The 12,014-nt window shown below is 40.4% G+C and overlaps 1 protein-coding gene across 1 annotated transcript in view; it reads left to right on the forward strand.

Annotated features, from left to right (window-relative positions):
- The first annotated feature begins 904 nt into the window (after positions 1–904).
- Positions 905–12,014, forward strand: part of LOC144753850 (uncharacterized) — a 121,290-nt gene continuing 110,180 nt past the window's right edge. The window contains exon 1 of the mRNA XM_078641402.1: positions 905–938. The gene's annotated coding sequence lies outside the window, so the exon portion shown is untranslated. The remainder of the gene's footprint in view (positions 939–12,014) is intronic.

A 12,014-nucleotide genomic window follows, 5' to 3' on the forward strand; every position in this document is an offset into this window, starting at 1 on the left:
TTGTCTCTTTCGATTCTCTGAATACCATGAGAAGGTGGGGAAACAACCGAGAAGTGTATGCTTACTGCACTGGATGCCAGAGCACTGCTTTCACATTACAGCTGTGAATAACAGTATTTCACATATGGTGTTCACAATAAGGTGCTCTTTACAAGTCCAGCGTAAAAACTGATGCAATAATACTGCACCCATAATTACTCTTTCCAAGTGGTATCATAAAACTGGGTGCACATTTACCGAGCCGTTACGAGTTGTGACTCTAGGAATTGGGAATAACCAGAGGAAATTGTTATTTTCACACTGCCTTCTGCAGGGTTTCCTCTCATTCCAAGACGTTTCTCTGGATAGAATCTGCCTGATTTTCACAGCCAAATTACAACTAGTGAAACTCGTGGAAGTTAGGGGTTGTTTGCACAATTCGTAATACATATTTAGCCCTAGTAAAGAACGCTAAAATTTTCCCACTAAATGACTTTTTCTCGTATAAAAATAAAATTGACTACAAAGAAAAGATTTTTTTTATCACCTAATTGGTGTTTATACCCTCACTCTGACATCAACAAAATGTGAGGTCATCACAAAGTACTTGAACCCAGTGGCTTGTTTTCATTTCTCCTTTGTGTCCCAAATGTAGTGGCAATGTACAAAATTAATCGTTGATTATGTGTGTAACATTAATTCTCTGGAATCAGGAAGCAGCACCTGCGATGCTTCTTGTGAAGTCATTACATATTTACATTACTGACTAAGTCATTAAAGCACCAGAGTTCAGATAAGCCCAACCAATCAAATGTATACTTTGTTTCCTAACACGATTCTCCTCCCTCTTGTTACTGTATATATAAGCTGCATGTCTCAGCTTTAATCACAGTCTTTCCTCGGTCACTGGTGGTCCTCCGATCCGGAAACAGTATTCAGAGGAACTGTCTTTTTAGGAGGTACAGTATGAAGTTTATTTTTCTCTAGAACTAGAAATCGTCTGTAAGAAGTCTAGTCTCATATTTATATGTGTGCAATAGTTATAGCAGGCAGTGATGAAAGGCGGTTAGAGATTTGTTTGTGCTCACGTGATGTCCTTTTCCAGTGAATAAAAAAGCAATGTTTTAAAGAAGGTCAGTTTGCCAAACCTTGGGTTAACACACTACTCTTACATCAGTTAAAGATGAAAAAGATGGAAATTCCAGGACTGGACAAGTGTCCGATGACCTGTAGTCGTCGGGTGACCTTAGCAGAAATGTATTGCAATGGTCCCCAGTACATTTGATTATAAGCCCATACCATACTGAAAGCAGCATTCAGGGAGTGGTGTACAATATTGTTACAGGTATATTCATGATTTGCTGCTGTGGATAAATAATGCTTCTGAGTACTGTAGCAGACATTGAAGGGCTGCAGTATATCATGAGTTCTTTAACAGGGCTGTCTGTGCAGCCCAGTGTTTTCTTGCCGATATGAAGCATGCTGTAAAATTAGCATCACATACCCTAAAATGCAATATAGGTACGAGAAATATAGTTTACCTAACTTAAGTATCATGTGAGCTTGTTTAGTAAAACCCTTCACTTGGTGCAGTACAGTGCTAGCATGAAAGGTTATTCCAGGACTGCGAATAGTTCCTAGACCAACTCATGACTGCACCCTAATCATTTTTGTAGGCGAGGGAGAGTGCTGCAGAGGGAAAATTTTATTTTGCCTGCAATGCTGGGCACCCTGGGCACCCTTGTACCGTTTCTTTTAATGTCTAGTGCAGTGCTTCCCAAGCTCTGGGTCCTGACCCACTGGTGGTCGCAAAAGTACAAGCAATAAATAAAGAAACCTTTACATTTTGTGTTCATCTTGTCACATATTCTGTGCTTCAAATCCAATGGTGAAATGTCAGGCTATGTCTTCTGGCAAACTGTATTTTATTTTCTCAACCTGGGTATTCGTGCACACTAACTCATAATTCACTAACTAAGTGAATTATGCTGTAATCTTTCTGGGGTAGAGGACGAGTGAAAGGAAAGGCTGTAAATGCGAGTAACATGTGATATTTAGCAGTTATCTCAAAATTGAAGTACGTTTTTTCGTAATTCTGAAGTATGATGGAAACACATTATAATAGGATCAAACAAAATCAAGACACCTTGCTTGGTGATACACAAATGATAAATATTCACTGACACCCGATTTCCACACATCATCCTTTGTGTGCAATAGTGTTATCAGTAAAACTGTGTCAGTGCAAATGTAATGGACCTTTTAATTGAAAATGTGCAGCTAGTTGGGTCACGAAAGCTTGTCGTTCTAAAACTTGGGTTGTGTCTCTAAAAAGCTTCTGAAGCACGGACCTAGTGTAATATCTCTTACCACCAAAAGAGGCATGGGTATATAAATTAAAAATAAAACATTGCAAGAAATAAAATACATCGCCACCAAATCCTATGCTTCAGCTCCCATAAAGGTCAGTTTGTTATGCACTTTATTTGAATCATATATATTTTAACACTTACCTTTATGAATCCATCTGTTTTCTCACAGATAAGAAAACACTTTAATATACACAGACTAGAGTTGAATGGTTCGTAAGAAGCATATCCATGTTAACAAGAAACAATCATTAAATGTAATTAATGCCCCTGAAGGACTACCCTTGAGCTGCTAAGAGAAAACTGTTGACAATATTAAACATAAAGTGACCTATGAACCCCTGTGATATTGATAGTTCAACGTGCGATTGCAAATAAAGATTTTAACTACCCTGTAGCGAAACATTTGCCATCAAACACAAAAGCAAAAGAGAAATGCTGCAATATTTTGCTTTAGATTGCGTACCTATAGACCCAAGGGGTGGAGATAGGTTGCGGAGACTGAGAAGGTTGCAGTCCCGCTACATAATAGACCTACAAACAAAGGCCCCCGCCGGTCTAAATAGGAATGAAGAATTGTCATCTCACTTGGGAAAACAATAGAATGAGAATAGATGTCCCCAAGCCAAAACAATACCATACCCTGTGAGAAATGCCGATCCACGGCTTAATAACACACAATATTAACAAAGACGATACCATAGCGCCTCATATATTAGGGCAGTATGTAAATTAAGAATTGCGAATCTGGCTTTTACTTATTTATTTAAAATGACCAGGAGAAAATGTTAATTCTAAATGAATTTAAATATGTATTGTCCTTGTGAAGACTTTAGACTGTGATATACATTGTAAAATGTACTGCTCACAGGGTTTTGACCGTAAGTCCTCTTTCTATGTTCATGCCTGTAATGACGAAATGTTTTTTTAAATCTGCTTCCTTCCGTGTCAATGGTAGACACTGACGAAGGAAAACCGAAACGCGTTTGTCTGCTTAGTGTTTGTTAATAATAAACTAACCTAATACTTATCCTATGAGTGCCGGGTTCTCTTTTGAATCAGAAGATAATCGGAGCGGTAATCTAAAGACGTGGGGCGTCACCACGAGAGGCACCCGCCTACGAGTGCCCCGGTTCATTTTGGCGCAACGGAGCGGCGATATATATATATATATATATATATATATATATATTCACTGAAAAAAACATAGGTTTCAGGCACGTTATAGTTAGAAATTGCATTTAAAAAACCTTAGAAATTCACAGAAAATACCATAGGTCTCAGGGGCGTTATAGTTAGTTGGACATTTCACTCATACAAAACCATCAAAATTCCCCCACTATAGTTAGTTCAGCTAACTATAACTCGTGCTCCCGCAATGCACTGCTGATGATGTCACATATTACATCACTCATGACATGGTCAGTGACATCACTCATGAAATCACTGATGACATCTCAAATGACATCACTGATGACGTCATCCAGTGAATGTGTGTTTTTCTGAAAATTAAATATGTTTTATATATGTATATCTCAAGGTCGATGGAAGAATAAAAGGGTATATAAGTGTCTAAATTGATGATTTATTTTGTAAAATTGATTGTATAACTGACTGATTAAGTGTATCTTAGTGAATACATCGGTTAGTGAGTAATGTTTAAATATGTAAATATCTGGATCAGTTTAGTAGAACCTTAGAAATTCACTGAAAATACCATAGGTGTCAGGGGCGTTATAGTTAGTTGGACGTTTGACTCATACAAAACCATTAAAATTCCCCGTTATAGTTAGTTCAGCTAACTATAACTCGTGCGCCCGCAATGCACTGCTGATGATGTCACATATTACATCACTCATGACATGGTCAGTGACATCACTCATGACATCACTGATGACATCTCAAATGACATCACTGATGACATCACAGATGACGTCATCCAGTGAATGTATGTTTTTCTGAAAATTAAATATGTTTTATATATGTATATCTCAAGGTCGATGGAAGAATAAAAGGGTATATAAGTGTCTAAATGGATGATTTATTTTGTAAAATTGATTGTATAACTGACTGATTAAGTGTATCTTAGTGAATACATCGGTTAGTGAGTAATGTTTAAATATGTAAATATCTGCATCAGTTTAGTAGGACTCCTAAACTGAGAAAAATCCTAACTTTAAGACTTTCGGTATTCACAGAAGGCATTTAGGAGTCCAAAAGTTAGTTGAATACCAAAATGAGTAAGTGCCTTCTGTGAATACCAAAATGAGTAAGTGCTTTCTGTGAATACCAAAATGGTAGTAAGTTTAGGATTTTGTCTTAAGTTAGTTCTGTGAAACAGGCCCTTAGGGTTTAGGGTAGTGCAGTGATATTAGTGTAGTGTAGGGGTACTATTTTAGTATTTAGGGTACTGCAGTGGTGTTTGTGTACTGTAGGGGGTCGTGTTTTAGGGTTTAGGGTTGTGCAGTGGTGTTTGGATAGTGTAGGGGGTCGTGCTGGGGGTAATGTTTTGGGTTTAGGGTAGTGCAGTTGTGTTTGGGTAGTGAACAGGGTTGTGCTGGGGGTAGTGTTTTAGGGTTTAGGGTAGTGCAGTGGTGTTTGTGTAGTGTAGGGGTCATGCTGGAGGTAGATTTAGGGTTTAGGGTAGTGCAGTGGTGTTTGTGTAGTGTAGGGAGTCGTACTGGGGGTGGTGTTTTAGGGTTTAAGGCAGTGCAGTAGTGTTTGTGTATTGAAGCGAGTTTTGCAAGGGTAGTGTATTAGGGTTTAGGGTAGTGCAGTGGTGTTGGTTTAGTGTAGGGGGTTGATCTGGGGGTAGATTTAGGGTTTGGGGTAGTGCAGTGGTGTTTGGGTAGTGTAGGGAGTCGTGCTGGTGGTAGTGTTTTAGGGTTTAGGGTAGTGCAGTTATGTTTGGGTAGTGTAGGGTGTCATGCTGGGGGTGGTGTTTTAGGGTTAAGGGGAGTACACTGGTGTTTGGGTAGTGGAGGGGGTCGTGTTTTAGGGTTTAGGGTAGTGCGCCCAACCAGCCACACTATCTGTGGACAAAGGGAATCCTGACTCTTTTGAACGCTCTGCCAATTGAATAATTTGGGTCATGGGCCCTACCACCTCCTAGACCTATCAGTTCCTTTCTTGGGATTCCTCATATACTTGGAGAAAAAGGTACATAGTTTCTCATCAATTTCAGGTGTGTGTGCCACCTTCCCCTTCAGTGAGGGCCTGGGGCATTCTCCCCTTATCCTATTCCTGACCTCCCTTTCAAGGGGTTGATCGATTTTCCCCACCACATACTCTGTCACTTTGGCGTCAGGGGTCCACTCCGCCGACCTGGGATGGTAAATTTGGGTAGGCTCGAACATGCCTTAGTGGACCCCGTCCCCAACCGGGGACTGAGAGGAGTGGGACTCTGGATGCTGGGGATGCCCGAGTCCTTATCCTCATCGGGGGAGAAATCATCCTCCAATACACCCTCTCCCTCTAAGGGAAACCCGCCATCCGGGCCTACAATAGTGGTGACAGCATCACAATTTTCTCTGTGGTCCTCCTCCTCCCGGCAGGGTACATGTTTTAGCATTCGCGCACTCTTGAGGAAGGTCTCCGTAAGTTTATCAAATCCTTACAAGTGCCCGCGTTATGCTTAACTGCCCTTTTATTCCCCATCTGGGAGCTACTGGGACCCGCCACCACAAGCCACCACCAGATCTTGGTCACTGAACACCCCAGGGATGCTTTTCACCAGCTTATCAACCTGATCCATAAGAGGAGCCAGCGCCCTAGAAATAGCCAGAGAGAGGGCTTGGTCCACTGCTGGAGGGAGAATTTAGGGGGCCATTCCTCCTCCACTGCCTGGTTGGAGGAGTAAAAAATGGTTTTTTGGAGAAGACATGATAGCAGAGGGTGTAAGCACAGAACAAATGCCCTTAAAATCCTGAAGGCAGCCCCCTCGCCGGTGCTCCAACAGCTGGGCTTTTCCCGAAGCTGTTATAAGAATAGACTGAGGCGCAATACCAATTACCACCACCAGGTGGCCCTGGTCACTAACGTGGCAGTGTGGGGAATTAGGTGAGGGTTGGTGGGGAATTAGGTGAGTGTTGGTAGGGAATCAAGCGGGCACTAAAGGAGTGACCGGATTCCCAAACGCGCGTAAAGACCAGCGGGAGCACTCGGCGGAATTGCCTCGCTTGGACCAGACTCGCCTGACAGGATCTCAACGCGCACAGAGCGCACAGCGGGAGAAACTGCAAGGGGGGGAACGCGCTCAGGCAAGAGCCTGCTGCGCAGGGAATATGAAACAATACCAAGGCAATAATGCTACTAACGTGCACAATAAACCGCTATACAAACAGCAACAACGTCAGATTAAGCCAAGAATGTAATGAATGCACTTAACGGAAGAGCAGTGAAGAAAGAGGAAGCGGAAGGGACGTCACGATATTATAAACGATGGACTGTGATATGATTGGACTATAGTTGCTTTGGAGACTACCCCCCTAATGGTTCATGGGCTGTGTAGTCTTTTGTTTAATGATTGTTGTGTTAAGTATTCTTTGAACTGCTATGCAAATAAAGTGAGGAAAATATGCATAATCCTTGCCTCTGTCCTGCTATAGAATTCATTAAACTTTATTCGATCTGATTTAGAAACATAGATCATAAAAGTGTACATAAAAACATTAAGTCCTCTTTCCTAATACAATACAGTGAGAATTAATTAAAACCAGTAGGTAAAAACGGGTGTTACAAAGCCCAGTTCAGAGCAACTTCAGGTTAACAGAATTGTAAAGTTCAATGTTTCGCAAGATCAATCTCATGTACTTCGTGCAAAATTCGCAATAAGGGGTCCAAGTAAGATGTAACGCTCCAATACCTGACCAGTCGGCACTATATAAAACTGCAGAAAAACTAAAAATAAAAATTGCTTTGCACACTTATGTCATTGGGCTATATGTGGGCTACATCTGGGTGATATTTGTGCTACATTGGGGCTCTTTTTTTCTCTGGTGGCCATCTTGGGAGACTTAGTTGTTATGAAAATTCCCAATTTCCTCATTTACTGCAGTCTCCTCAGTAGGAAATGCTTTCAGTTTTGTACTTTGATTCCATCAACAGGCATTCAGATGTGTCACACATTTGCCATAAATTCAGAATGTTAGCACTCTAGTTGTTCATTAGATCACTGTAGTAAAGCTACTGCTCACCAGGGAGTTAACTGGAAGTCTACTGCTGGTATTGAAAGTGATTGTTTCAGTCTGCATGTCAGAATTTTGTAATGAAATAGAAGAGGATTTGAGATCTCACTTAAAACATGCCCAAAATTTTCTTTCTGCAGCACTAACCATAATTTCTATGGCAAAATGAACTCCCCTTATTGTGTTCCTTTTTAAATTAAATGTTTTAGGTGTTACCAGTTTATTCCATTCAAGTTGGCTTCAGGTGTGCCATAATGTTGTCATAAGTAAGACTGTTTGCTCTCAAGTTGTTCTTTAGAACACTCAGGGAAGCTGCAGTAGAACACACATGCATCAACTGTAAGGCTGCTCCTGTTGAAATATAACAGGAAGGTATTTGAGATCTCTCTTAAAACATGTCCTAAATTTTCTTTCTGCTAATGAACAAAAATAGGTGCCAATGCCGCTAGTTCATGAGTATGACAACTATTTAGTCAAAACCTACAGTTTAGACAATATGTTTATTGGTTTTAATTCCAATTCTTTTATTTCTTTTTTCATTTCAATTTACCACTTCTATTTGAATTACTGATTTTTCAAAGTATTATACAAATATTAAAACCTAGTGTACACAACAAAGAATGATATACATTATATCAAAGACCACAAATTTCTTATTTACAAAAAATGCATACTATTGAACATTCGATCCACATTCATTCGTCAATCATACCAATACAAACAACAAAACGAAACATCAATGATTCGATAAATGCTGGAATTACAATATTCACAACAAAAAAAGCCAATATTTGTTTTGCAACAAAAATGTATATGTACAATTTTTTATCAATTCCTATTTTTTGATTTTGGCTTGTAACATAAAGTCTACGCGTTTCGAACTTCCGTCATTTGGGAGTTCTCATCAGGACCAATATCTGTAATGGGAGAACAAAAGGTTGCTTTTAGGGTTTAAAATGACTGCCTCTACGCTGCCTGTTCCCAAAACTACAAGTTTCCTCACCTACCTCGCACTCGACAAAGTATAGCTGGAAATATTCTTGAAACCACACTCTGTAAAAAATGCAGGAATCCATAATCAGGCCACAATTTGAAAACAATTTAGACTCATTCTTCACCACATCTTTCAAAAATTCTAGCACATGCCAGTCCATGGTCACTTACTTGTATATTCCAATCACCCGTTTATGGCTGCCTGACTCTCCGCATTCTAAACAGCAAGGGGGCAATTAGCGCAGTTCAATTAGTTAGACTGTCCTGTTGCAAACAGCTTTGTAGTTCGACGTGTAATAATTGCAGTATGACGCTTACCTGAACGGGAGAACCAGGCGCGTTGTGTACAATATCGGTGAGCTTCCGTATTAAGTTCTGTAAATAAGCGGGAGACGTAACGTTAGAAACTTACATCACATTCTGATTTGGAGGGCATTTGTGCAAAAGGCGCGTTCGTTTTACGAAGTGACGCTTACTTTCTTTAGACAGGGCTGTCGAGTATCTGTTCAGACGACTTCCGAATGCTTTCCTGCTCGCATTCACTTCCTGGTCCGCATAGGATCTTGGGAAGTGTAGTATCGGAGCGTTGCGATATTTGTGGCTCAAGGGACATGTTTTTTCTTGTTCAAACTTTATTTGTTTTTCTGTGTCCATTAAATTGTGTTTGTTGATAAAACTGAGATGTTGTGGCCACCGTGATATGGCGAGATTTGTAGTTTTTTAAATTTAAAAAAAAAAATTTAATCTTGCATATGCCATGGGTGCTTGTATAAAATTTGCATTTATTAGTGCCTGATATTAGCACGTGTCGGTGACGCGCGTCCAATGTTGAAAGTAATATAAAATTGAATTTGCCCTCTTGTTGAAGATGGTCGGATGAGTCACTATTTATTGTTCCCTGTACAACCGAGGCCAGTTGTTGTTCTGACTGGACAAAATGGATGTGATTAAGGTCTGGCAATTTCTTCGGAGAGGTTCAGTTATGATCGATTGATGGTTACATGTATACATGTGGAATTACAGACTACCCTATCAATGAGATCGATGTTGTTAAAGTTTGAACATTTCTGACAATTCGTTCAGTCCTGACAATGCTGTATTGAACTTCACTATGAGCATCGCTTCTCTTCTTACCAGTTTGGCGTCTAAGTTGCCACCTCTTGCGTCGTTTTCGACCCTTGAGATTACTGTCCATGTCATCTCAGTTTTTTTGTGATTTTTTTCTTTCCAATGGTTTACCAAAGGGGCATTAGCAACATTGTTTTTTATTCTTGATTTGTGTTGTTGTATCCTCAAGCGCACCTCTTGGTTGGTTTTGCCAATATATAGAAGGTTGCATGGGCATAAGATTCCATATACCACATAACGAGTTTTACAATTCGAAAACACTTCATGTTTCCAATTCGTTTGATTGTGTGTAAAAACTTTTCCTTCTTGTGTTGAATCACAACATGAACAAGTGCCACATTTGTGGTGGCCTTGAACAGGGGGTAAACGTAACATGGTACGTAAGTCTGGGTTCTTGGCTTCGGGTAACGCTGCTCTTACTAATTGATTAGCGATGCTATAGTTTTTCTTCAATGCAAAAAGTGGTTCATTCTTGAAAGATGGATCCAAATTATTTAACAAGTGCCAATTTTGTTTGACCAACTTTTTCAAAATGTTTGAATTTGGACAGAAGGTGGATACAAATACTATTCTTTCAGTTTCCTTTTTTGGTCTTCTTTCCAGTAGGCTTTCCCTAGGTGTCCACCATGCTCTTTTTAGTGATTTCTAGAGCAATTTCTTTGGATACCCACGTTGTTTGAGGTTAAAAGTGAGATTTTCTGCATGTCGTAAATATTCTTCTTTCTCTGTACAATTGCGCCGGATCCGAGATATTGCCCATAGGGCAGATTGTCCTTCAGGCTACGTGGATGGTTACTTCCGAAATGCAAGGCTTTATTTCGATCAGTTGGTTTTTTGTACAAAGTTGTCACTAGACCTCCACTGGAGGGATAAACCTCAACATCCAAAAATGGCATTTTGTCTCTAGAGTGATCCATGCTAAATTTAATTGAGGGCATTCTGTTATTTATCCATTCATGGAAATTTATTAGATTCTCCTCTGAACCAATCCACACAAAAAAGATGTAGTCTATAAAACGATACCAGTGTGTTATCCATTGTGCGAAAGGATTGTTGTTGTAGACAAATGCTTCTTCATATTTAGCCATGAACAAAATAGCCAATTCCGGGGCAAAAGGGCAACCCATGGCCACACCTCCTACTTGGTAAATTTTCTTTCTGCAGCACTAATCATAATTTCTATGACAAAATGAACCCCCTCATTTTGTTCTTTTTTAAATTAAATGTTTTAAGATTTACCAGTTTATTCCAATCAAGATGGCTTCAGGTGTGCCATGCTTTTGTCATAAGTAAGGTTGTTAGCTGAAGAACCGGAATAACCCACTTTCAGGGTCTCGGCGGCAGGGGAACCTCCCAAGTCTTCCATACCCTTCATACGTAGTAAAAGGAGACACAGGAGACTTCGTCTGCAGGAGGAACCCAGATTTATTCAAATAGCCCGGGCTATGGAACAGAGTCCCAAGCTTGTTAGAAACAAGACAGAGGAGGCTGCTGCTTTACTCTGCAGCTTACAAGCCTTTTATAGTTTTTCATTCTAGTCTTTCGGCTGTTAGTTCATTGTTCAATCAGGGCAGTGTTTGCAGTTGATAACCAGATCCAGACGATGTTTGTAGATGGTGACCTGGTCAAGGCTTGGTACACAAATCATTGGTCACTCAGCTTGATCAAAGCTCGGTCATTCAGGTGTTTGTTCGATCAGCTTGATCAAAGCTCGGTCATTCAAACCATTGTCCAATCACCCTGATCAAAGCCCAGCACTGAGACCATTGTCCAGATAACCTGTTCACGGTGTCAAGGATGTTTATCAGGCTGGTAGCAGGAGATGGAAAACAAATCCTTTACACAGGGTGTGAGTGTCTCATGGCTTTCTGTGGAACTGCAAAGAACAGGGGGGGTTGGGTGTGCGACAGTTCCTGGGCAGAAATGCAGGCTGCAAGAAGGTTTTTGTCGTGTCAGTTAGATTTTCCTTCGGCATCAGCAGAAACCACCAGGTGGGTCGTGTGGAAGTGTTTGACACGAGATGGCAATGAAAAAACAATGGATTCCCGGTACAAATGATGCCGATCAGAAGAACACTTTTCCTCATAGCGCTCTAGTTGTGCTTTAGTACACTCTGGGAACCTTCAGTAGAACACAAAGGAATCAACTGACAGTCTTTGCCCTTGTTGGATGTACATGTTTCACTGAGAATGTCAGAATTCATTCTCACATGACTGAGAAAGATAATGTGGATTTACAGAAAATATGCTCTCATTTTATCTTCAGGAGCACCTTCCAAAACTCTATGGGACAAGCGTGTGAAAATAGTTTTCTCTCAAACATGATTCTTGATATCCCAGCAGAAGGTTTTTCACAGGGT

The sequence above is a fragment of the Lissotriton helveticus genome, chromosome 5_1 (genome assembly GCF_964261635.1).
Source record: "Lissotriton helveticus chromosome 5_1, aLisHel1.1, whole genome shotgun sequence".
In the NCBI taxonomy this organism is placed as follows: domain Eukaryota; kingdom Metazoa; phylum Chordata; class Amphibia; order Caudata; family Salamandridae; genus Lissotriton; species Lissotriton helveticus.